The sequence below is a fragment of the Amphibalanus amphitrite genome, unplaced genomic scaffold, assembly GCF_019059575.1.
Source record: "Amphibalanus amphitrite isolate SeventyFive unplaced genomic scaffold, NRLGWU_Aamphi_draft 000332F_arrow, whole genome shotgun sequence".
NCBI lineage: Eukaryota > Metazoa > Arthropoda > Thecostraca > Balanomorpha > Balanidae > Amphibalanus > Amphibalanus amphitrite.
The window spans coordinates 248210-275158 of record NW_024881827.1 but is presented as its reverse complement, the minus strand read 5'-3'; the positions used below and the strand labels follow the sequence as shown (position 1 = coordinate 275158).

Sequence of the window (26949 nt, the reverse complement as noted above, 5' to 3'; positions counted from 1 at the left end):
TGCAGCGGTCCAGACCGGGACAAAGGCCGACGGAGGAGCACGAGCTGCACTGCGTCCACCAGGAGGGTCAGTCGACAGAGCGGGTGGTCCAACAGTGTGTGGACGGTACTGAGCTCTGTCCATCGGAGCCGACCACGGCGGAGGCGGCGAATATCAGGTGAGAAGGGCCGACCTGTATGTGAGGGGGGGGGGGTCTGTGTGTCCCTGTGTCTGTTGTTGAGTGTGTTTTGTGCGTCTGTGTCTATAGTCAGACAATATGTGTTTATGTAACGGTGTGTATGTGATTCTGTGATTCTTTGTGTGTCTTCTCTGTGTGCTAGATACCCGTCTGAGTGTTTGGATGTCTGTGCTTACATCAACATGCACCCTCGCCCGCACATGCCATTTTCCCATCCTAGAACGCACATGGGGGGGGGGGGGTTGCCACCCCCCGCGCCATTTCGTTCCTGTTGGAGATAGAGCTTAGCGGCAGGGTTGTATACGACTCAATCAATAGCAATCAATTCAATCACGACAAATTTGGGAAACCAATCAAATCAATCAAGTCAGAGCAGTTTTCGGGAATTGATTCAATCGACTCAAACGCGACAATGAAAGGAATCAATCAACTCAATCAAACGACTCAAACCAAGATATACGTTAGGTTTTTTGCCCCACCAACTTGGAAAAGTGTCCATAGCAGTCTGGTGTACCTACCTACCTACCTACCTACCTACCTACCTACAGAAGAAACAAAAATATTGTCATTTAAAATTATAAATTGCCATGCCATTCAAAGTTTCTATGTAAAAAGGAAGGATACCTAGTGATGGACAGTGGATCATGATATTGAGGTTCAATGGGTAGAATTGGAGCAGAAGTTTCATTTAATTGGTGCAAAATAGCCCAGTTGTTGACTTCAACAAACGCCCCTTAACCCAAATCACCACCTTTCACCTAAAAGTTGTCAGTTTAATTTTGGCCATATTCCAGCTAAGTCATCAGGCCATCTACCCCATGTAAAGCCCCCGTCTGTCTCTTATGTGAGTTATGCGGAGCTCTTCTGAATTGAACCCTGAACATAATGAACCTAGCTAGGTTACATGCCACACTGACACCATATTGATATGAAAGTGTTGAAAATGTGCTATAAATTTGACAACTTCATTAGGTATGCTTTATGAAGACAGCAGGAAAGCAGGTAGGTACCCAACTACCTATGTACTTACCTGCCTAGATGTGTCACTGCTACCAACAGTACCAACGAAGGTAGATAGGTTATATGTGAAGAATTCAAAACATTTTATTGCAATACAATTTGAAACTGTTAGGACTGGGGGATAGGAATGAGCATTAAAAATATATTTAAAAGGAAATGGAAAGGACAGGGACTCTGGAACCACAGGATAAGTTAAGGACAAAGGAAGAAGAACAAGGGAAATTAAATGCCGTTGGTGCGACTGCGAAAAAAACAAAGAAAACGTTTTGCCAAGAAGTATGCTAAGCTTTTATAAATCCTTATTCTAAGTCTTTTGATTTTTTGGTAAGATGACGTCATTGATTATCATGTAGTATGGTAGATCATCATAAAATAAATCGGTTGTACAACACCAATTTCGTTTTAATTATTATTTCATTTGAAATAAAACCACTTAATAATATTCGGTAAAATATTTTAAGGAAAATGAAATATAATAAATATGTTATGCCTAGGCTCTCAGGAGAAAAGGATCAACAAACGTTCTGCTGCAAATTAAACAATGCAGCAAATTAGCTATTAATGTAAACGTAATTAGCGAGACGAAAACGGCGCTTTTGTTTCAGTTATTTTTGTAGGGGTTAATAGAGTTCAGTGGGGTTAAGATATTTATAGAGTTCAGTGGGTTGTTTCTGAGGAGATGTGGAGATGTGAATTAGTAATTAATCACACTTTATTAGTATATAGGGCCTTGCACTTTATCATCTGGATTAAAAAAAAAGTTTCCTGCTGAGTGCAGAAAGGTAGGTAGGTGCATCGCCAGGTTCTATCACAGGATTGGAGCAGTTATTGCAGTTGAAGTCAAAGTTGGCTGTTCATGTTTAGGCCCTGTTCTTTATTTGGCCATCTACCCCATATTGCAATTGTGATGACAAGCAGTTTTCAGTGTAGTTTTGTGATCTTTGATGTCATCAATTGGTGTCATTATTTTTCGTCAACTAAAACTTATTTCAACTTTCCATTCAATCGACTCAATCATACGAGTCACTCTATTTTTCGGGAATCAAATCAGTCAACCAGTCGCTAAAGTCAAACGAGTCAGTCAACCAGTCATCTCGAAAAGTCAATCGACTCAATCCAATCAACTCAAAATACGCGTTGAATCAAATCAATCAATTCAATCGACTTGATTGGTATACAACTCTGCTTAGCGGTAAAGACCAAAAAGATTCTTTGGGAAGAGACAAATCCAATGATACCCAGTTTTACCTTCTCAGGTCAGTCATTGACCTTCCTGGTCAGGTCAAACTAAAAAATGTTGCTGTTTTGGGTCACCCTTGGATATCAAGTGCGCTGCTTATCATATACCGATGACGATGCCGTTTTCTGGTGCCAAGCCAGCTAGAACCTCTTTATCACACTACCCGACCATATTTTTGCTGCTGAGGTCATTTCAGGTCAAGCTAGGTCAAGGTCAATTATATGTGTTTGTATGTCTGTGTGTGTCTGTGTGTATACTGTTGTGTGGAACGATTGTTTATGTGTCCATATTACATGAAATCATGATCTGAGAAGCTTTTACCAAAAATGTAGTCAAAAAACTACACAAAAAGTAAATTCAGCTTGCCTAAAACGCAATTACCTTAGATGACCTAGGTTGACCTTGACCCTGACCTTGACACCTGTACATCGTCGAACAACATGTTCCATGATAGGTGGGAGGTAAGACTGGCAAAAAAGACCGAAATCAAGGTGTCAAAAGCTCACAAGACCCATAGCAAACGCAAGATGTTGAGAATTGGCCATTTGGGTCATGACATGACCTGAAAACAAGGTCATATCTCCGAAACCGAAAATCACAGAAACCTGAAATTTTTAGTTGACATCAAGAAAGGATAGAGGAGCAGCTAGCTATACGAAAAATCAGCCTTCTAGCTCTAAAAGTGTCGAGTGCAGATCAGAAAGACTACCTGGGGATGGGGGGTGGCAACCCCCCCCCCCATGTGCGGGCGAGGGTTAAAGGGACCCTCCCGGCTCCCACCTTCAAAAAAAGTTTATGAATTGGCTTGAAAGTGATGTCGCTCGGTTCAGTAAGAGCGAAAACGAATATCTACCAAATTTCACCGAAAAATATTCACCGGTTTTCAAGATATTAGACTTTTACTTTTGTTTACTTTTTGGGATCTCCGCTGTTCCTAGCGACTTTATTTGGAAGCAATAGTTTGGCAGCTGAAAGGGCGGCACTTGTTGCGCGCCAAGCAGCATATACCACCGCGTGCTACAAAACGTTTTAGTCAAACATTTAAATTCGTTAGATATCTGCGCTGACGTCACACATTCAGAGGGATATTCCTATGCATTAGCCCCTCTGAATCAAAATGCTGCAATTTTGACATTCAATATTTCCGATTTAAGGCATTTCTCGATGTTGTGAGTGCCGAATCCGGTAATTGTGAGCCAGGGACCCCATTTTGGCTATCTCAGCTCAAATCTAATGTTAACCCGCGCACCGACGCGCAACTTCGCACCGACGGGGGGGGGGGGCGGATGACCACCCCCCTCCTTGATATCTCGAGAACGAAGCAAGATAGCGACAAGCGGTAAACGGCATCGGATACGCACGGTCAAGATCTACAATTTTCACGAAAGTCATTTTCAGGTCAGGTCAAAGATGACGTCACAGGGGTCGAAAAAGTCCAAATGGCGGCGCTAGATATGTATAGAGTTTTTCTCGAATAACTTTCGAATTAGTCAAGATAGGAACAAACTAAGGGCATCATCGTGATCCTCCCGTCAATCCGCATCGAATGATATATATGTTGACCTCGAAAGGTCAAGGTCAAAGGTTGACCTCAGGTCACGTGACCTCGAGGTCATCATGTACATCATTCGATGCGTCTTGACGAGCTGAACACAATGAGACCATCTGCGTGGCTGTATCTTGTTCCTGTACGGAGTTATTGGCCAAAAACCTTTGGTTAACTTTGATGACGTCACATGACCTCACAGCTGCCCAACAGCAAAACAAACCTCAAGGTAGTGAAGGTTGATCGTATATGAAGTCATGTATGGTATATGGGGCCATTCCGACCCGTTTTAGTGGTAAAAATAGGGAGTTGATTTTTCCGCCATTGGCTTATAATGGGGATGTCGCGAAATTGACCTGACCTTAGGTCACCGATATCAAAATTCCGAGATAAACAAATTGTAGCTACTAATGACCTAATCACATCCTGCGACTTTCAAAGGCCTCCGACATTTACTGTAGCTCTGGCACGGTGACAAAGTTGCAAAAAAGTGACTTGAGGTTGGGTCATTCAAAGTGACCTGGTGACCTGACCTTAAAAGGTAGGAGGTTCAATCTTGCACACCATGTGTAAAATTGATGAGGGAATAGTCGTAATAAATTTCGCGGCGCTACGCGCCGCGGTTTTCCCACTATTCGCGAAAAACCTCAGGGGGAGGTGGCGGATATCCGTCCCCCGTCGGTGCGCGGGATTAGGTGGGAGGGTCCCTTTAACGGGGGAGAGGGCATGGGTGGCGGAACGGGGAGGGGAGGGGGCACCGGGGAACCGTGCACCCTTGATTTCGGCATTAGCCCTACGGGCGTTGCATGGAAAGAATGGGACCAAAAGTCGGCAATGCCCCTCCCCCCGCCCCCCACCTTAATTAAAGGTGTTCTGCGCTACTGCAAGGGGGCAAATGTCCCGCAGTGGCTGCCAGTTGCCCCTGCAGTGACGAGATTTTGCCCATCCTGTTGGAGTGAATACCTATAACACGCGCCCCAGTGGCAGACTCAGCCAACTTTGCCCTAGTGGGGGGTGGGGGGGGGGCATATGTTACCACCCACCTCTAACTAAAAACCTAAGAGGGCTAGAAAGACGCGGCGGTAAAAAGCAGTCGATAGCTCTCAATGCGTACGTTTGAAAGCATTTCGGTTATTTTTCACCTTAGAGCAGTATTGGGGTCACCAGAGGTCATCAAAGGTCAAAATTTGCCAATTGTCATTATATTTTTCAGAAAACATGCCGCTATCTCAGGAACTATGGTAGCTACTAAAACGCATGGAAAAGCAATCGATAGCTTTTGAACTCTTCTTTTGATAACGTTATTGTCAAAATTGACCTCAGGTCAACGGTTTAGCCTCCAGAGGGCAAATCTCCAAAAATAGCTGTTTTTACGAAAAGTGTTTTTCGACAATAACTTTCGACTACAAAGGTCACGACATTTCGATTGCCAGAATCGTGTTCCCCTCGCCGAGACGCGTCGAATGAACTATAATTTGACCTAGAAAGGTCAACTTGAAAACTTGACCTCAGGTCAAGGTCATGACCTGACCGGAAAAGGTCATGTTCCATATCAGTCGATGCGTCTCAACAAGACGAACACAATGAGACCATCCCCAGCGTTCTATCTCGTTCCAATCGCGAGTTATTGGCAAAAAACTGTTTGTATGTATGTATGTATGTATGTATTACCTTCATGGACAATCCACGCGGGGCGTGGCGATTACAGTCCAGAGTCTGAGTCGGGCACAAACAAAAACATGCGGGGACAAGAAACACAGGCATACAAATTCAATCGCTGGACATTCGCTCTCTCTATATACAAACGGACGATTCAAGACAGCACACCGCACACGGATGTCGCAGCTCCTTCCCCTGACACGGGTCATCGTCGGGCGGTCGTCATCGCCGGACAGACTGCAGCCTTGGCCGCACGGGCGAATTGGGCGGGGCGCTGTTCGATGACACCGGGAGGCAGACTGTTGAGTAGCGCCGCGGCCCGGTAGGCGAACCGTCGCTTGCCAGTCTCGAGCCGCGAGCGTGGAAGGTGGAAAAGGTGGTCCTGTCGTGTGGATCTCTCTCGCGCGTCACTGTTATTCGTGAAGATGGCAGCTAGTGCTTCGGGCTCGCCGTTGCTTATTATTTTCTGCGCAGTTACCATGGTTTTAACATCGGCCATAGCTTTCGGAGGCATCCATCCGAGTGAATCGCGGAGGCCAGAGACGTGATCGAATTTCCGGCGGCCGAATATGACCCGTGCTGCAAAGTTTAGAATTTTTTGGAGTCGGTTGAAGTTTTTCTGGGAGCCGTTTCCATATACAGTGAGGCAGTACTGGACGCGCGAGATGACGAGTGCAGTCACGATCGTTTTGAGGATACCGTCTGGGAGGCAGTGTCGTGCGTGGGAGAGGCCGATCAGTACGCCCGTGCAGCGACGACTCAGCTCGGCCACGTGTGCTTCCCAGGTGAGTGCGCCGTCGAATACAACACCTAGGTTTCCCACCTGCGCGCACGGCAGGAGTTCAGCGTCACGGAAAGAGATTTTGAAGCGAGGCAGGTTACGTAGGTTTTGTCGGCTACCGAATACCATCAGTTGAGTTTTAGAAGCGTTGACTTTCAGGGCGTGTGCGCAGAACCATGCGTTAAGTGACTCTAGCGATGCCTCCATGCGCGAGATGAGACTCCTGATGTCGTTGCGTGGGCCGCTCACCAATATCTGGGTGTCGTCTGCGTACTGATAAGCGGTGGCGTCTCCGGCAAATAGTGAGAGGTCGTTGGAGAATATAGTGAAGAGGAGGGGACCCAGAGCCGAACCCTGGAAAACTCCTACGGTGTTTGGGAGCGGTCGAGAGGTTATCTTACGGCCGGTTTTGTCTTTCAGGGGTACACTCTGCGTGTGTCCCTGAAGATAAGCGGAAAACCAGGAGGTCTCAATACCGTAGATTTGGAGCTTTTTGACAAGGAGTTCATGGTCAATGACGTCAAAACATTTGCTGAGGTCTATGAGGCATAGCATTGAGATCTCACCCCTATCGGTGGCGGCAAGGATGCTATCTGTGACTGACAGCAGTGCAGTCTCAGTGGAGTGTCGGGGGCGGAATCCGTGTTGGGTAGACGAAAGAAGGTGGTTATGGGTGAGATAGTGATAGAGCTGCTGATGGATTACACGCTCGATGATTTTCATGATTACGGGAACTAGGGAGATCGGTCTGAAATTGCTGGGGTCAGATGGGTTGCCAGACTTGAAGATCGGTTGAACGATAGAGTGTTTCCAGGGGTCAGGAATGTCGGAACGGGTGATTGAGACGTTGATGATGTGTAAAATGATGTCGCCAATAGTTTGGAAGCATACTTTTAACATGCGGATGCATATACCGTCAGTGCCACGCGCGGCAGAGTTTCGCATGTTGAACACTGTGAGTCCGAGTTCCCCGAGAGTGATGGCCCTCGGCCTAAAGCTGCATGCGCCGACACGGGGTAGACGTACATTTAGATCAGTATCTTTGTTTTGGGTACTCAGTTCGGCGGCAATGCGGGGCCCGACAGAGACGAAGAAGGAGTTCAGATCGTCGGGAGATAGATCGGGCTGAATATTTGGACCATCTTTCTTTCCAGCGATCACTGATTTGATGCTTTGCCATACTTTGTTTACCCCACGCTCGCTGATCTCGTTTTGGAGGACGTGACGGCGGTCTCGGCGTAAGGCGGCACGGACGGAGCGGTTAAGAGCCTTATACTCGGGAGACTCGCGGCCTAGCCGACGTAACGCGGAGCGACGCCTGGACATAATGTCGCGGGTGGCGGCAGATACAGGGGGCGCTGTAGGATTTCTTATCAGCACATTTTTGAGGGGGGCATGGTCGTCGAAGACAGGTAGAAAGTTGTCTAAAAAGACCTGCCACTTGTCAGCAACAGACGTCGAGCTATAAACTTCCTGCCAATCGACACTCAGCAGCTCTTGGTTGATAGAGTGAACGTCCGCTTGGTTAAGTGATCTAGATTGGATGACAGTTGGTTTTAGGCGCTGTTTAGGCACGTCGACGGTCACGTGGATGAGTTTGTGTGGGCTGAAATGGCAATGGACTACGCTATAAGAACGCACAAATTTTCGGTTTTGTACAATGCACACGTCCAAGAGAGAACCGGTAGTGAATGTTGATGTTGTCACGAGTTGATCCAGGGAGTAGTCAGAGAGGAACTCGCTGATGTGTTGACGGGCGGGAGAGCTTGCGCTCTTTAACAAGTCACAATTCAGATCGCCGCATATAACAAACGGGACGTTGGGGTGGTCGATAAGGACACGCTGAAGCTGGGTTTCCAAGTCTGTAAAATCCGCACGCAGTGCGGTCGCGGAATAACGCGGCGGTCGGTACACCGAGCAGACAATCAGATTGCGATTTTTTGGTAATTTCAACAATGCCCACTGCGATTCCAGAAGACTGTCCGGGCACTGCGAGCTTGGTGGCTTCAGTGCTACAGGCGTAAGGTCCGCTTTGGTGATGATGGCGACGCCGCCAAAGCCTCGGCCGTCAGGTCGGTCCACCCGGCTGATGGAGTAGCCAGGGATGACCAGGAGGCGATTGGGTGTGCTCGGTCGTAGCCAAGTTTCGGACAGGAGCATGACGTCGAGATCTTGGCGGTTAAGTTCGTCCGACAGCTCCAGCAGTTTGGGCTTGAGGCTCTGGACATTGAGGGCTCCGATTAGCAGTCCGGTGCCGGGACGATGAGCGGTGGGCGCGATCGCGGTGCGGCCGCCGCCCCGCCCCCTCCGTCCACGCGCGCCGCGGCGCTGCGGCCGCCGGCCGCCGCCTCGGGCCGACCTAGGGGCGCCGGTAGCTGGTGCGGCGGGTTGATCGTCTGGAGCGGGTGCGGAGGCGAGGGCGGTGGGGAGCTGGGCGTGAGGCTCGGGCGATCCGCCGGTGGGCGGCGGTTGTGGACGGCGTCCGTCGCTGCGGGCCGGCCTGTGGCGCGGGGAGCCTCTGATGGGCGGGGCCTGGGCCACCGGCGGCGCGCCGTGGGACGCGGGCAGCGCGAGCGGCCGCTCTCCACCCCCTCGGGCCGGCGGGGCTCTCAGCTGGAGGGGAGGGTGAGGCGACACGGCCGCCAGCTGGCGTCCGTGGGGCTCGGCGCGCGGCGCGGGACTGCGGGCCGTCGTCCCCGAGGCTCGGGAAGATTTGAAAACCGGCAGCCGTTGGGTGGCTAGAGCTGGGGCCGAGTCACAAGTAGAGTTGCGGCCTCGTTTGTGGCCTCAAATGACCTCGGATGACCTTTCTAGAGGCTATCAGCAAAAATGACACCTTGGTCATCACGAGTGTACTAAATCATTGTGATTCTGAAATATTTGGACTGTTCCTATACGTACACACGGATTAGCTCGGCATTTTCATTTTTCTCCATTGACTTGTAATGGAAAGGTCACGCCACTGACCTGACCTTAGGTCACGGATATAAAAAATCCGAGATATACAAATTATAGGCGCCCATAACAGCATGCAATCCACCAAGTTTAACCCTCGCATGTGTGCGGCGTTTGCCAGCTTCTAATGTGTAGGGGCCGGGGGGGGGTCGGTTGGAACCCCCCCTTGCCGTTTGGCCCCTGATCGAGCTAGAGCTTCGCGGAAAAAACGAGCGTGTTGCCCGTGACGAGAGGAGGCCGATGATACCCAATTTTAAGGTCCTAGGTCATTGGTTGACCTTCCAGGTCAGGTCAATGACCCAAAGTCGGGAACATCGGGACCTATTAGAAAGTTGTTAAGTGTGGCTGCTAAGGGGGTTTCGGGGTGCTGATCACGAATATCGTGTTAGTTTTGATAACAGATGATGTCTCTAGAACGCCTAGGGGGGGGGGTTGTATCAACCCCCCCCCCCTTGAGGTTTTTTCGAGGTGCACGCTAAACGGCTTGTCGTAGCGGGCTGAAATTTTAAATACCCTCTGGGGCAACCTTTGCGCATCTTTTGCCGAAAAAAAATTGATCGGGTCATGTCAGGTAACGGAGTTATGACGTCATAAGAGGTACAGCCTCCGGCCGACAGTTACCAAACGTGTGCGCCGAATCCCTAGGTTTTCTGCCGGTGATACCCACATTGTTTGATGGATCATGATGAAACCTCCCATGCATGTTGGGGCAAGCATTGGCTATCGTGTGGTGCAAGAAAATTGACCGGGTCAGGTCAGGTCACGGAGCTATGACGTCACAAGAGGAACAGCGTCCGGTACTATTTTTGAAAAGCGCCCGAACCACTATTTTGCTAATTCTTGTCACCTCAATGGGAATATGCAGCAATATTAGCTTCTATAGGGAGCAAATGGACCTCCCAAATCCAAAAATACAATCAGATTTCAAAAATTTAAATTTTGATTTTTCGAATTTCTGCCGCCGACTGTGACCTTGCCGACTTCCGGCGCTCCCAACGCGCCATTTTTAGAGCTAGGGAAACGAAATACATACCAAACGATAGCGAATTGATCAAGGAAAACGATAGTGAAGGTTTCAAGTCGATATCTCCCACCGTTTTGCCGCAATCGCCGCGGAAAGTTGAAAAAGTTTGATTTTTTCGGAAAATTTGACCTTTGACCGGTCATAAGTAGGTCAAATGTTGACCTAGGACCAAAAAATATACCACCAATCGCGAGATCTCGTTGAGAGCAATCCGTTGGTTTTTTCCGCTAAGCTCTACGACCTTCCGTTTCGAAACGCCAGGGGGGGTCGTAACAACCCCCCCCCCCTGGTCGTTCGTGTTATGAGAAATGGCCTGGTCGTGCGAGGGTTAAGCATTTAGACCAGGTCGGGTCAGGTCAGGTCAGGTCAACCAGCAGGGGTTGTGACGGGTATTCGTAGTACGTGTCAACCGCCTCTGCCAGCTTCGTCACATGTTACGAAGGCACCAAAACTACTTCGTAAATGTTCAAATGGTTGCTAAATTCGAATTCAGCTCCAAAAACTAGCCTAGAAACATGTAAAACTCGAAAAAGTGAACCGAGGTCACCCGGGGTCACCAAAGGTCAATGACCTGACCTGACCTTCAGGTGACCTTGACACCCACCCTAATGCATGGGAGCAGCATCAAATCACATGTTTGAACGTTTGAAACCACGAAAAGCTTGTAAACGCGCGGCTAATGCGAGCCGACATACGCGGAATCGCGATTTCGGCCAAACATGATCTCGAAAAAGAGGTCACAGGTCAAAGGTCATTTGGGTCAGGGTCATGAAATTTTCAGGGTAGGTGTAAAATTGATCAATGCGAGGGTACTGAAAGTTTCGTTGCGATCGGCCGCTTTTTACGCGAGTTATTCGCGAAAAACCATGGGTGGGTCCATCCGACCCCCCCCCCTACACATGCTAGGGTTAACACGCGCAGTGGAAGGGTTGCGAGTACTACGCCCAGTGGAAGGGGGGGGGGGCGGATGTCGCCCCCCCCCTAAAATCTCAGCTCCCACTGGAGCTAGAAAGACGAAATTTAGAGTGTAGGTGGAGGCCATGGGGAACTTTGTTGTGTGCGAATTTCATGACCCTAGGTCAATATCTTCAAGGTCAAATGAGGTCAAATGTGGTCAAATCTGCCATATTAGCGACTTTTTTTGCGTTTACATGCCGATAACTCAAAAAGTTACCGGCCGATTTTCTTTATTTTTTCACTATACGAAAGAACAAACATTTGTGAGTATGTATGGTGAATTTCTAGATAATCCAACAATAAATATGGCAGTTAGAAGCCTGCTAAGGGTAAGATGTCGCCGGCTGAAGCGGGATCGGCCGACGCGGGAAACGCGGCAATCACAATTTTGTGTTTACACACTCATAACTCAAGTTGTTACTGGCCGATTTCCAAAATTCTTTGACCATGTGATTGCCTGTACATTTCTCAGTCTTCTCACCGAATTTAACGCGAATCTAATGTAATCAGCGGTAAGGAGCGCGATGTAAAGACGGAACCGTCCCGCCCCGGCACAGTCTACAATTCAGGCGGCGCGTAACGGCTAGCGCCGGCCGCCGCGCCGCCGCGCCGCCGCGGCGGCAGGATGTTTGACTTTACACCGCTATTACTAGAAAAGTTGTGAACCGATTTTCTTACTTCTTGCATGAGAAGATCCGCAATTCAATTCTGGACAGGTAGCCAGAATTTCACATTGATATTATGCTTGCGCCGCGAGTTATTGGCGAAAAACAGGAGGGGTGGGCGAAATCCGCCCCCCCCCCCCTTCCACTGCGCGTGTTAACCCTATTCCTGGCGGGCTCCGCCGGGACAAGAAACTGGCGGGGCGGGCCGATTCGGCCCCCCTTCAGATCTCAAAAACTACACATCGCAGCGACAAACGGCGAACGGCGTTTGATAGGTCGTTTAAAGATCTACAACTTTTACATAAAACATTTTCAGGTCAGGTCAATATTGAGGTCACCAGAGGTCATCAACGATAAAATGTTTTGGAATTAGTTACCTATATAACTTTTAAACTAAGAAACATAGAGACATAAGACCAATACATTTTTTGTTGCTCTCGCCGAGGGGATGCGAAATAAGTATGTGATGACCTTCACAGGTCAATTTGAAATTTGACCTGAGGTCAAGGTCAGGTCATTCATCAATGAGGTTGTGGGGTATGGTCATGCTGCATACCAAACGACGCGCCTTGACCAGGCGAGCAGTTTGGTACCACTTACAAGCAGGGATGTATACGACTCAATCAATAGCAATCAATTCAATCACGACAAATTTGGGAAACCAATCAAATCAATCAAGTCAGAGCAGTTTTCGGGAATTGATTCAATCGACTCAAACGCGACAATGAAAGGAATCAATCAACTCAATCAAACGACTCAAACCAAGACATACATTAGGTTTTTTGCCCCACCAACTTGGAAAAGTGTCCATAGCAGTCTGGTGTACCTACCTACCTACCTACCTACCTAGTACCTACCTAAGAAACATAAACATATTGTCATTTAAAATTATAAATTGCCATGCCATTCAAAGTTTTTATGTAATAAGGAAGGATACCTAGTGATGGACAGGTGGATCATGATATTGAGGTTCAATGGGTAGAATTGGAGCAGAAGTTTCATTTAAAGGGACACTCCCACCTTAACATTAGTTTTGAGTTGAGATAGCCAAATTGGTGGCCATGGCCTGCAAATACCGGTTTGGGCACTCACAACATCGACAAATGCTTTAATTCGGAGATATGGAATTTCAAACTTGCAGTTTTCGGATTCTAAGGGGCTAGTGCATTGGTATGCCCCCTTAGAATTTGTGACGTCAGCGGAGATCTAACGATTTTTAAATCTTTTACTAAAACGTTTGGTAGCACGCGGTGGTATATGCTGCTTTGCGCGCAACAAATGCCGCACTTTTAAATAAAGTCGCTAGGAACAGCGGAGATCCCAAAAAGTAAACAAAAGTAAAAGTCTAATATCTTGAAAACCGGTGAATATTTTTCGATGAAATTTGGTAGATATTCGTTTTTGCTCTTTCTGAACCGAGCGACATCACTTTCGTGCCAATTCATTAACTTTTTTGAAGGTGGGAGGGTCCCTTTAAAGGGACTATCCCACCTTTAACATGTGGTTTGAGTTGAGATAGCCAAGTTTGCGGCGAGGTTCAGAAACCACTATCTATCTAGGTTGCAACCCCCGCGGCCTCTTGGTGTTGAAGAAATTCGTTCCCTTCATTTGAAAATGGGCCTTGTACAAGGCCCTATCTTCAACATGGAGCGACCGTTAGTGTGACGTCACCTCGTTTAGTCATTCTGATTTAAATGGGTTTGTTCGTTGAAAAATCGCTTAAAACTTGGTCTGAACTTTGTTGTGGTGCCTACAGAGTAAAAAGAATCCGCTTTATGACAGTAATGTGGCCTGGGGAAGGAGGTAATTTTGGGCTGTGACGTCACATATTTGAAAGTTTGTGTTTGGAATATGGGAAGCCTAAGATGTTTAATGAAAAATAAATGGCAGAACCGTGTTCCTGGTCATCCAATCTATAAAGTCGGGCACAATTTAACTGGTTTTACCAACATTTTAGAAGGTGGGATAGTCCCTTTAATGGGTGCAAAATAACCCAGTAGTTGACTCGCCCCTTAACCTAAATCACCACCTTTCACCTAAAAGTTGTCAATTTAATTTTGGCCATATTCCAACTCCATTTACACTAAATATCAGATATTGCAGTTGAAAGTTGGCTGCTCGGATTTTGGAAGTGTTCGTGAGTTGGGCATTTACGCTACACCATGTCTATTTTAATGGATGATATGCATCAATAACATATTAACCATAGGGAAATAGAAATAAATATCGTACCTGCATGTGACGGTTTCGGTTAGACAGAGACTGACGGGCAGCCTGAAAAATATTTCCACAATGTGCATTTGAGACGTGGGATGATGTCAGATTGGGAAGGAAGAGATTTGAAGTATTTAGCGGTCCACGACTCTGGACGTGGCATGTCAATGTTAGGTACCTATGTGAAGAATTCAAAACATTTTATTGCAATACAATTTGAAACTGTTAGGACTGGGGGATAGGGATGAGGATTAAAAATATATTTAAAGGAAATGGAGAGGACAGGGACTTTGGAACCACAGGATGTTTTGCCAATAAGTTTGCTAAGCTTTTATAAATCCTTATTCTACGTCTTTTGATTTTTTGGTAAGATGACGTCATTGATTATGGTGTAGTATGTAGATCATCAATCATCATAAATAAATCGGTTGTACCTCACCAATTTCGTTTTAATTATTATTTCATTTGAAATAAAACCACTTAGAAATATTCGGTAAAATATTTTAAGGAAAATGAAAAATATTAAATATGTTATGCTTAGGCTCTCAGGAGAAAAGGATCAACAAACGTTCTGCTGCAAATAAAACAATGCAGCAAATTAGCTATTGATTAGGAACGTAAACGTTATTAGCGAGACGAAAACGGCGCTTTTGTTTCAATTATTTTTGTAGGGGTTTCAGATGTTTATAGAGTTCAGTGGGTTGTTTCTGTGGAGATGTGAATTATTAATTTATACACTTTATTACTATATAGGGTAGGGTGCGTCAAAAAACAAATTTGTTCGATGGAACTTGAGCATTTTATTTTTCGGGTTACTTTTAGCATGACTATTAACTGTGTGGAGTTTGGTGTTTTTTCTCCTTCATTTACCACTGCCTCAAGACACTCCCGACAGGGGTGCAATTTCCCATTGACTTGCTAACGGCATAGACAGTATCGTTTGCCACAGCCGGCTAGGAATATAAAATACGATCCTGTACTGCCGGTAAAATGCCAATGATGCCGAAGTTGAGATTGCCAATCAATGCGACACGAATTGGAATAATGGTAATATGCTGGTAGCGAGTCACAAAGCATGGTAAAGTTCGAGATTCTGCTGGTGCCGGTATTATGCTGACAAAGCTGTAGCGAATCGTTCTTACGTGTTCCTGTATCGTTATTTAGTTGTGGCATTTTTGGACCTTTTTCATCACTTTGGGCATCAATGCACCACTCTGTTTTACTTGTTTTCTATTAAATTTGCTTCGTAATCGCCACGCGATGTGTGGATCGGCCATGATCGTAAATAATACATACATACAAGGACTCTTTTGACTTATGCCTCTGAACACAGCAGAGTAACACCAAACACAGTAACACCAACATACCGAGCTACTGTGCAGACACCATATTCTCGAAGTTGTTTGCAGCCATGTCTTCAAAATGCTCTTCGGGGCGACTTCAGGACCGAGTTCGAAGATTTTCGTGGACTTCTTCAGAACACGATGGCAACATATCAACCAGCAGGACTTTCGGCCTTCTCCAGGCTGGCAAGTTCTTGCCACGGAACGACTACCGAGAATGCCTTCAGCTGTGTTCTCTTCCTCGGCGAATTTCCTCCCGGTGATGTAACGGGGGTCGACCACCACGCTCGTTGGATGTCGAAGGTCATATGCAGTGATACACCCTTAAGATCTTCCTTTTCCGCCATTACCTCCAACTGCGTCTAAAAGATCTTAAATCAGTCGAAGAATTTGCCACCTTCACTGCGCTTGTGTACGTTAAGCCCTGGACGGAGGCCTTTCTGCTGAATAAGCGCTCACAAACGACTTTTCTCTCAAAAACGTCTTCAATCCTTCCAAGAAGGTTTTCCCTCGACTGCACAGTGCACAATGTGCACATGCCGCGCTGAAGGCTATCGGTCGCCATCGGTACGCAGCCCCAGGGCTAGCTCCTCTGATCTTGTTCTCTAATCACTCGCCTCAAAGAGACTCGTGATCCTCTTCGCCTTCAGGGCGGCATGCGCAGTCGAGGGAATCCTTCGCGGAAGGCTTGAAGACGCTTAACCCTCGCGGGCCCGGGGGGGGGGCGTTTTTCGCCCCCCCCTGGCGAATATTTGCGATAGCTCCCGAACGCTTAAGGATAGGAAAGCGAAACTTTCAGTACCTTTTCTCCCATCAATTTGACATCTTCTGAGGTAAAAAATTTGGACCTAGCCCCATTGATGACGTCACAAGGTCCATTTTTCTAGACCCCTGCACGGCAAATTTCGGCGTCACAGACGCAAACTTCAAATAGCTGCTAAAAAAAGAGTTTTAGAGATAAAGACAAATTACGAGCACGGTTGTGTAGCGTTTGACCTAGAAAAAAATAGAAAAATAGTTTTGGTGACCTGAGGTCAGAGGTCAGGTCAACGACCCCGAAATGTGGTTTTAGTTTTTCGCAAATAACTTCGACAAAAACGGTCCTAGAGCTACGGCAATGGTACCATCGCATTCGCCTTGTCAAGCCGCGTCGAATGATGTATATTTTGTTCGGAAAAGGTCAAGTTTTATGTTGACCTCATGTGACCTCGAATGACCTCTGGTTGACCTTGACACATGAGAGGTCATTTATGATGGATGTTTACCCGCTGATCACGAATCTGGCATCTATTTTCCTCTAAGCCTTCATTTAGAGCTTCTGGACGGCAAAATTGTCTTATTTATTATTACTAACTTGAATCAGTGAAATAGCCTCTAGCAGGGATACTCTTCTGTGACCTTGACCTTTGAGCAGCCTTGTATCGTAGGATGAACCACAAATAGGGAACTGATAAGCCTCAAAACATTTCACAACATCTTGGAAGCTAGCACGCAAGATGTGCGAAAAAGTGCCAAGTTTGAGGTCAATTTTTAGCGTGACCTTGACCTTGACCTTTAATTTTAAGCACATTTTCGGAATCCTCAGATTCTCTTCTTTCGTTTGACACCCAATTTTGCCGGTTTGATGCAGCCTGCCGTCCTCTAGAAGGCTTACTTTGAGATCACTACACATGTGCCGGTTTTTGCCTTTGACCTTGACCTCTGACCTTGAAAATTGACCTGAGGTCAAAAATTTTAGGTGCCTTAGAATCGTCTCGTAAGGACCTTTCGTTTGGTATCGCTTTTGTTTCCGTAACTCCCTTATTTACGGAGTTAGACAGGGGGGGCGAAAAACGCCCCCCCCCCGGGCTGCGGTGGTTGGGATTACCCCCCGGGCCCGGCCGGGTTAATGAGAAGAGAAACGTTTGGGAGCGCTTCATGCAGTAGCGGGGCCAACGACACCGACGCCAGGTTCATTCAGCTTATCCACCATGCATTGTGGACAAACTGAATGATCCTGGCCGACACTGTGGACAAACTGAATGATCCTGGCGTCGGTGTCGGTGGGCCACATGCCTCCGGCGATCAAATCCGTCGTTGGATATCGCTGGATGGACTACCATGGATAGGTTCGTCAATGCGTCTTCGCACTTCTTCGAAATACTCCATTTTCCTTGTCATTTTCTCACGGGACTCCTAGGACGAGACCTGGAGTTCTGGGATTAGGAGTGGACCACGACTACCAGGTGGCACGTGACACTGTCTAGGCCCTGAAGATCGTCAATAATACTGCAGAAAGGATACTGGCGCTCGTAATGACCTTCAACCGTAGAATAAAAAGTCAGAGTAGGGAAAACAGAAGCTGCTCCAGACGGTCAAGGAAGACCGGGAAGAGATTGCCGTATGCGAAGTAGATGACCGTCTTGAAGAAGTGAAGGCATCGCATGGGTGAACCAAAAACATGTTTCAAGGATTGTCCTCGCTTTCCCAATTGATGTCCGGAGCCTGTTCAAGAATTATAACATTTCAATATTTTCTGTTCAATTCTCAGAACGCCATAAGTTTTCGATATATCGAACTTTTGGCCAATAAATGCATTGCCATGAGGCAGCACTTCCACTTGCGCGAGGACTGTTATTTTTTGTATGCGGCGTCTACTCAGTAAGTGGAACCGAAAAATGAGCATGCTCAAGATTTATCATCAACTTTTAGTTTCACCATATAATTGGTGACGCACCCTAATATAGGGCCTTGCACTTTATCATCTGGCTTTAAAAAAAAATAATAATAACGTTTCCTGCTGAGTGCAGAAAGGTAGGTAGGTGCATCGCCAGGCTCTATTACCAGGATTGGAGCAGTTATTGCAGTTGAAAGTCAAAGTTGCCTGTTCATGTTTAGGCCCTGTTCTTTATTTGGCCATCTACCCCATATTGCAGTTGTGATGACAAGCTGTTTTCAGTGTAGTTTTGTGATCTTTGATGTCATCAATTGGTGTCATTATTTATCGTCAACTAAAACAATTGAACTTTCCATTCAATCGACTCAATCATACGAGTCACTCTCATTTTCGGGAATCAAATCAGTCAACCAGTCGCTAAAGTCAAACGAGTCAGTCAACCAGTCATCTCGAAAAGTCAATCGACTCAATCCAATCAACTCAAAATACGCGTTGAAACAAATCAATCAATTCAATCGACTTGATTGGTATACAACCCTGCTTACAAGTCTTTTGCACCATCATGTCGTGATTTATTGACAGAAAAACTATTTATGACGTCACATGACCTAAGATGACCTTTTCTGGTGCCCCTGTCAATTAGCGGCAACAGGATCATCACCGATGAGATAATCTTCCATAATACTGAAAGAATTGGGTGGTTTTGACTCGTTTACACGAAGCAGGAGGCGTTTCAATATTTTCCCATAGGCTTGCAATGTAAAGGTCACGAGTCTGGCCTGACCTCAGGTCACAGATATGAAAATTCTGAGATATACAAATTGCACATACTGGTACCCTAACTAAAGCCTGAAGAGAAGAAATTGATCGGTCAAAAACTCTAGTTCTGGCGTGATTGCAAACTTTTCTGAGGTAGGGTCACCAAACCGCCTCTGGTGACCTGACCTGAGGTCAGATCAACTCAAAATTTTCAGAAATGTTGCGTAAAAGCCTTTTAGGACAAGTCAGAAAATTTGAGCTTCCTAGCTCAAAGCGTTTGGGAGAAATAACCCAAAAACCTCAGGGGGGCTCCTGAGGCCCCCCCCCTCCACCAGGAATAGGGTTAAAACCTTTCTGACAAACACTGCAGGCTGGACATGATTGAAAACTTTTTTTAGAACTTGACCTGGTGACCTGACCTGACATCACCTGGGGTCAAAAATTTCACACATTGTTCAAAATTGATGTACTAAAAGCTACCCTAAGCGGCGCGGCGCTAGGCGCCGCGGTTTTTTATTTACACGCAAAAAACGCGACAGGGTGGTAGCATATGCCCCCCCCCCCCACTGGGGCGAAGGCCCTCGCCCCGAATGGACGCAAGAATTGCGCGTGAAACACATATTTTGCTATTTGAGGTCACTGATACCAGGTCAGGTAACAGAGGTCAGGTCACTGAGGACCACAATATGAAAGTGTCGTGAAATCCATGTTTAAAGGACCCGGCGGCCGCTGGGCCTCCGCGCCACCCGCCGGCCGCCTGGGGGGGGGGGGCATATAGTTGCCCCCTTTATTTCTGCGACGATATCATTGCAACGCGACGAGATAGAGAAGCACATATCTTCCTGAATACCTTACCTAGCCGAGGTTGTGTCCAAATTTGGTGTTGATCTCATCTGAAATGACGTCACAGTGACGTCATAAGTAAAATTATAGATTTGCGACTCTCAGTTTCCTCACGATATATCAGAAATATGGGTCCGTATATAAAGGGCCGATTATTGGTCAGGAACTAGATGGAAGTGTATTTAGGTGTTTCAGGATGACAGCAGGTGCTGTCTAGTTCATTTACAGTTGAGTTTCATGCTCAGCGACATCAGAAACGGTCCGTATCGGAAAAAGACAATATCTTATGAGTCACTGTGACGTCTTAGTGCTACAACCACCAGAATTTGCTCAAACATTGCCTAGGTAGTCATTTGAAGCTACGTTGAGTTTCACATTCGTAGCTTATCAGGTTTCGGAAATATTCCGCAAAACGTAAAGGGGGGGGGGGCAACTTTATGCCCCCCCCCCCCTCAGCGCCTCGTGGGTTAAACATGCATAAGAGCTACAGTCTGACCGTCGAGGCCCTCTAGGTGGCCTCTGATGGCCCAACGCCAGCCTCCGAGGGCCCAGCGCCAACCTTAGACTTCAGAGGACAGAGGGCCCCACGTTAACCTAAGAGGGCCTAGTGACCTACATTGTCCTTAGATAGCCCCACGCTGAGCTGTTCCCAGTGGGCCCCAATCTGGCTTAGAAGACCCCACGCCGCTGGTCTTAGAGGAACCCATGCTGCCCTTATATTACCCTACGCTGGTCTAAAAGGGCTACGCACTGGCTTCTTTGGGCCCCACGTCCACATTTGGCTATTTAAGGTCCCAAAGCGGACTCTAAATGACCATGCTAGCCTCCGACGGCTCGACTTCGGCTTCTGAGGGCCCTACGCTGGCCTCCAAACCTTTGGTAGAAGTTTGTTTAGACATGTTTACGTATGCTTAACTGATTAGGCAGAATTTTGGTATACCGTTACCTACGGTATATGGTGTGAATGTTAGGTATGGTGTAAAGGTCCACTTATACGGTGCATATTAGGTGGTATATGACATTCTGATTTCTGGAGTCTGGTTTGCCCCCATCCCCCAGTCGAAATTCCTTAGCCGAGGTCCTGCTGTGTGACTGTGTCAGTCCTGCTGTGTGACTGGCTGTATCCTATACATCCGATCCATCCTATAAGTATACATCTGGTGTTTCTAAGTGCATCAGGAGCCAATCGCCAGGGGTCGTACAGCCAGACCCTCCCTCTGCACCGTCCGCGTTATGAAAAAGGCCTGGCCATGGGGTAAACATACGTAGTGATAAACTTGTCTTTATTATCTCTTTTTTTGCGAAAAAGTAGTAACGATAGTAAATTTTGATATTGGTTACCTAAGACCTGTTTGCCTGCCTGCCAAGCTTGCCTGCCTGGTATGCAACAATGCGGGTTGCATGACAAAACATGTCGTAATACGTAATGACATGTCGTTTTGTGACATGATTAGACACGACGCTGCACGACATGTCGTAATGCGTACGACGTAACACTACGTACTATGTCACCTTTATATGATTAGTAGAAAGGTAAAAAACTGTAATTCTGCATTCCAGATGGAGATGACAGATGTGCGTGAAGACCTGGCCGCCCTTCGCCGGGAGGTGGCCGCACTGAGCAAAGTGGTGGCCAAAGTCCAGGGGGAGTACGCCGCACTTCACGGTGCGATGGTCCGCCTGGAGCAGGCAGTTATCGAGGAGCGGACCACTCGCCAGACCGTGGTGGAGGATCTGCGGCAGGAGGTCCGCCGGCGAGCGGCGCCATCCGGCCGTCCCCAGGGGTGAGACTGGGAGGCAGCAGGGGTGGCTGCGGGGGCTGAGAGATTTCGGAGAGCTGTCATGGTGAAAAGTAACCGTAGAAAGTGTAAGAAATAAACCACCACTAGGTCTTTGAAGGTCGAGTAACTTGTAATTGTAATTTCCGCCCAATCAAAGAAACATGCCTTGAATTCGTATCATCTCTTGCAGTTGCAAGTCAGCCGTCTAGTCTCGATCATATTGTTCAAGTTTTCGACAGACGTCCTGCATACAGTTGGCCAGTTCGGGACATCATATCCCGCACGTATGTACATGTCTTCATCGGCAATCGTGTCACAAAATCTAATCGGTCGTATCAAATCGTTCACAGTCGTATCAAATCAACTCTTAACGATTTAATACAGCCGAGTAGATTTGACGACATACCATTACTGACGGCGATTATATGGAAATGTAGGTATATCGAAATATCAAATGAGCCGACAATAAATGCGGAATTGTTATGCCTGATCAGTAGATTTATCGACTTCTGTTCTTTTTTTTCAGTAGAGCTAGAAAAATGGCCAATGACGTCATAGTACAGACGGAGCCCCAGTCATCGGCAATCAATGACGTCATAGTACAGACGGAGCCCCAATCATCGGCAACTTGTGACGTCACGGTACAGACGGAGCCCCAGCCATCGGCAACTTGTGACGTCACGGTACAGACGGAGCCCCAGCCATCGGTCGCCAGTGTATTGAAAACGGTTGAGGAGGCGCTCGGCCTTGTAACCATGACGACGTTCGACGCTCCGTCAGCCCTTGGCGAGGATCAGCTGACGGCGCTCCTGCAGAGTCTTTCTCGCTTGGAGGAGCTGACCGTCAGGGTCCCGTCCTTCGGAACGGGGCGGTGGCTGCGGCTGCTGCCGACGTCACTGAGGACGCTATACGTTGCCGGTGAGAAATAGTTGAGGAAACGCGTACTATTACTTCTGAATGGTGGTAGGTACTTACATGGTACATAAAGTTACAGTTTCAGTGATAAACGTTCAGCGGACATAATAGGTATGTGCCATGCTACCTACCTGCTACACAAACATTAGCCACTGTATTGTACAGTCTGTCTTAAAAGTACCGCGCAAAGTGACGGTGGATCCATCAAGCCTGACCGAGGAAGGGCCTGCTATAATTTGAAAGTCACCGAACCAATGGAGCTGGGGAATGGACGAGGATGTCCATTGCTTCGGTGACTCAAATTTGGCAGTCCTTCATCGGTCAGGCTTGATGGATCCACCGTCACTTTGCGCGGTACTTTTAAGACAGACTGTACACACCTACTCTATATTCTTGCAAACGAATATGACCTGTATGTACTGAACCTGTATGACCTGTATGTACTGAACTGTATTAATTAACTGACGCATGTATAAGCATAGCGCATGCATTGTGCACAGTGTTCAATTACTGTCCAACAGTGCCGATCGACCCAGGCGTTGTCAGTGTCGTCTGTGTCAGGGTTTGACACCACAGTGTCAGCCGCCTCCCGACCCGGCAGCAGCTCCGTCCGACTGCTGTCAGCTGACACAGCTCTGTCCGACAGGGCCGGAGGTGACGAAGTCGATGTGGCCGGGACGGTACGGGAGTGGTCTGTCAGTATCGCTCCAGGGCAGGGGCGTCGCCAACGGGGGGGTCGGGGGGGTCGTGACCCCCCCACTCTTGAAAACTGGGGGTGTCGACCCCCCACTTTTTGCGATGCTGAGTATGCTTTTTTAGCTTTTATGCCACTGAAGCAGGCGTCAGCAACACCAACAAATACATCAGATTCAGAATCGCTTCAAGAGCTCCCTAAAGCCAATTAGCCAATTACCTAAAGTTCAATTAGCTGTGGGCGGGGAACACCAGCACAACAATATTTTTAAGTAGCCACCATTCTAGTACCATTTTATCCCTCAAAGGATTGGACGCGCCAAAAATGCCCCGAGCGTTCGTCTGATCGTTAAAAAAAAAAATGGTCGCAGTCGATTCGTCAAAACTACAAACTAGCCTCAGCCCCATGGCTATCGTCACAACTAGCTGTACAGTGCACATGTAGGGGAAAGGGAGTCAGATGAAACCGTCTCGGGCTTTCGCAAAGAAGTCGCGCAAAAGGAGCCGATTGCAACGAAACTTCCGGTGCGCTCGTGTTAATCACCTACTTAAAAATAAATCGATATCCCTGATTCAAGTAAAGATGACCTTGGTTCACTTTTTCATAACATGCTTTTAATTTAGGTATAGGATAGTTTTTGGAGCTGATTTTGAACTTAGCGCCCATCTGAACATTTAAGAAGTAGGTAGTTGTGTTGCTTATACATATGTATAACATGTTAGGAAGCAATCGGTGGTGGTCATCCACTATTAGGTACTGATCGATCTGACCTGACCTGACCTGATCTACCCCAAATGCATGGAGTCATCATCTTCGTTCAAAACTAAGATAACATTCGTAATCAGAACCTCGAAAAACCATCACAACTTACATTCGCAAAGTTCTAGCAGGTCCCGAGTTTCCCTACGTATTGGCGATGACCTGAGTCCTGAGATGACCCGAAGCCTTGTAAATGGGTATCATCGGCTTTCTCTCGTCACGGGCAGCATGCTCTTTTTCCGCAAACCTCTAGATCGATTAGGGGTCGAAAGCATACATCAGCGTTACTTTAGTATACGTTATACGTTAGCGACTGGGAGCCCACCAATAGAAGGGCTACAGTGAAGCAGAAAACATATTTGATAGCTCTTTCAACGCTCTTTCGCTATTATAGCTTCGGGTCAGATTTCATCTCAGGTCTATGTTTTGCCCATAGAAGGCAAACAGCTAACTCGACAGATTCTGCCGAAACATTTGCTTTGCAATAACTTTAGATTCCGTGAGTTTGTATGGTATTTACATATGTTGTCTTGTCACCACTGTGTTTATCTCTTTGAGACGCGTCACATGAGTTAAAATTTGACCATTCAGAATTAACGTTAAAACGACCTCAGGTCAACGTTATGTCCTGATCGAAAAAGGACCTCCTGCTGCATATGAATGGCTCCGTGTTGTTGAGCTGAACAGTGAACACCTTCCAGGTGCTGTCATCGCTCTACCGCGTCTTCGTCAAAAGTTGTAGAAAAAAAATGCTGGTGGCCATCGATGGACATTTCCACTAATGACCTTTCGAGTCATCACTCGCCATAAGTTGCACCCTGTCCCTGGCAATGATGAGCTGATTTGTCATGGCTCCAAAGATATTTTGCGTTTCTGACGAACTTTTTCAAAGCAGGAGGCATTCGTGCTTTTTATAATTTCTCATTATTTTCTAATGATGAGGTCACGTATTTGACCTGCCTCCAGATCATAGATGTAAATCCTCAGAATCATGAATTGCTGACACGTACAACCCCATACATTAGGTATACCTACAGTGTACCAAATTTCGAAGTTATGGGAGAAAAGCTACAAGAATGGCGAGAGGGGAAAGTTTGATAGAGGTATACCGTATAACTGAACTTGACATGGCGACCTGACCTTAAGTGACTAGTGATAATTTTTACACAAGTGATGTAGGTAGGTATACCTACCTAATAGGTTATATCAAATTTCGCGGCGCTGCGCGCCGCTTTGTTACACGCGCACACATGCACATACGCACGCACAAAGCTGGGAAGTGTGGCAAAAAAAAACACCCCTACCCATCGGGTGAAGACTAGAAACCCGACCCCCCCACTCAAAAATCCGTGGCGACGCCCCTGCTCCAGGGGGTGGCTGCCGACACCATCAGTCACCTGGCCACGGAGCTGGGGTCACGGATTACCCTACTAGTCACGGATGGTGAGCAGCGGTGGAAGTTACTCATATATGAATGGCTAGGAAGGGATAAACAACAGTAGCTGTTCCGGCGCTCAGCGTTCGCTGGCTGTGACGTCACGGCCACCCGGCGGGCCGCGGCCTGGCTGACCTCCAGTGACCTTGAGACGCGCTGCCGGCCGCGTCAGCTGATTGTCGGCGGTGCGCACTGCGCGGCGACTCCAAACGCTGCCGGACTGGTCAGGTGCAGGTGGCGCTGCCGGGCGCTCCTGAACGGGGCAGGGGCGACACGGGGACACGAAGAACAGGAAAACTGGCCGGCGGCAACGCTCCTTGCTTGTTATTTTTGCTCTAAGGAACTGCTTTTTTTCTAGCAAATGTTCATAAATAACGTGGAGAAGCAGTTTATCCCTGAAAATCTGAAGCCTAAATCAAACCAAGAATAACTGGATACAACACATATTACATGTATTGCAGGTAATGCTGCCTCATCCTAAGGTAAGACGGAAGCCATAAGCCATGGCAAGCTGTAGGATGACAAGTCGTGTGCCGTGTGGTGAATGGTGATGGTCAATGATTTGGGCCTCTATTGGACGTAATATTTACGCTACAAATTTTATAACGATACAAAATTGTTATAATTAGCTACACATAAGTGCTGAACAAAATACTTACGTGAAAAGGTTTCAAAAACTGTCATATTGATCAATTGACATCATGAGAATATGCCTAGTTCGGAATATAATTGTAATGCACTAATAAATGGTGATTTTTGTATTATATGTCAAAGACCCATTATCATTTTTTTGTTGAATATTCTGTTACGGAAATTCGCCGTAACTTATGAAATTCACATCGTTTTGATAAAGTACATATTTACTCAGACACGGAATTATCACAGCATTGTAGCCACAGACAATTTTCACTCTGTGTTGTCTACACCTGTAGGTAAGTGTACAATGTTTGACCTAGACAAATGCCTGACATTGGTTCAATCACCTTTCCAGCACAAGTTACTACTATCCCAAGTCAACTTCGTGGTGCCATCATCAGGGTGGACCCAAACACTGTCATCCTTCCGGCCGGAGTCGGTGACAGCGAGCTGACGCAGCTGCGGAGCTCACGGGAGAGTGTGGAGCGGCTGTCAGTCTCCGCCGCCGACCTCCCGCGACTGAGGGAGCAGCTGCCGAAGGGCCTCGAGCGCCTCAATGTCAGAGGTGAGATACCACGGATCATACATGTAATGTCGGTATAATGGACAATGCATATAGATATACAAATGGACAGGGAGACGGCAAATGGACGAACCGATCAAATTCAGCCAACATCTTACAGCCTTGTTTGTGTTATATGGTATTGTTAGAGTGATGCAATGCATGCATTTGCATATAGTATGAACATCAAGTGCATGCATGAAATATTATTGTAGCAATTATTGTAATTTGAAATGGTTATATTGCAACCACTGCGAACCATATATTTATGTAGTCTACCAACCTGATCCGTTACTATACCATGACTGGCTGCCCAGTGCCTAAGCC

The 26949-nt window shown here is 47.0% G+C and overlaps 1 long non-coding RNA gene across 1 annotated transcript; it reads left to right on the top strand.

Moving 5' to 3' along the window:
- Positions 1-22192, top strand: LOC122388693. The gene is made up of 3 exons (XR_006257854.1): positions 1-157; positions 21401-21624; positions 22148-22192. It is a non-coding gene; the product is annotated as an uncharacterized LOC122388693 (long non-coding RNA).
- Positions 22193-26949: the final 4757 nt, after the last annotated feature.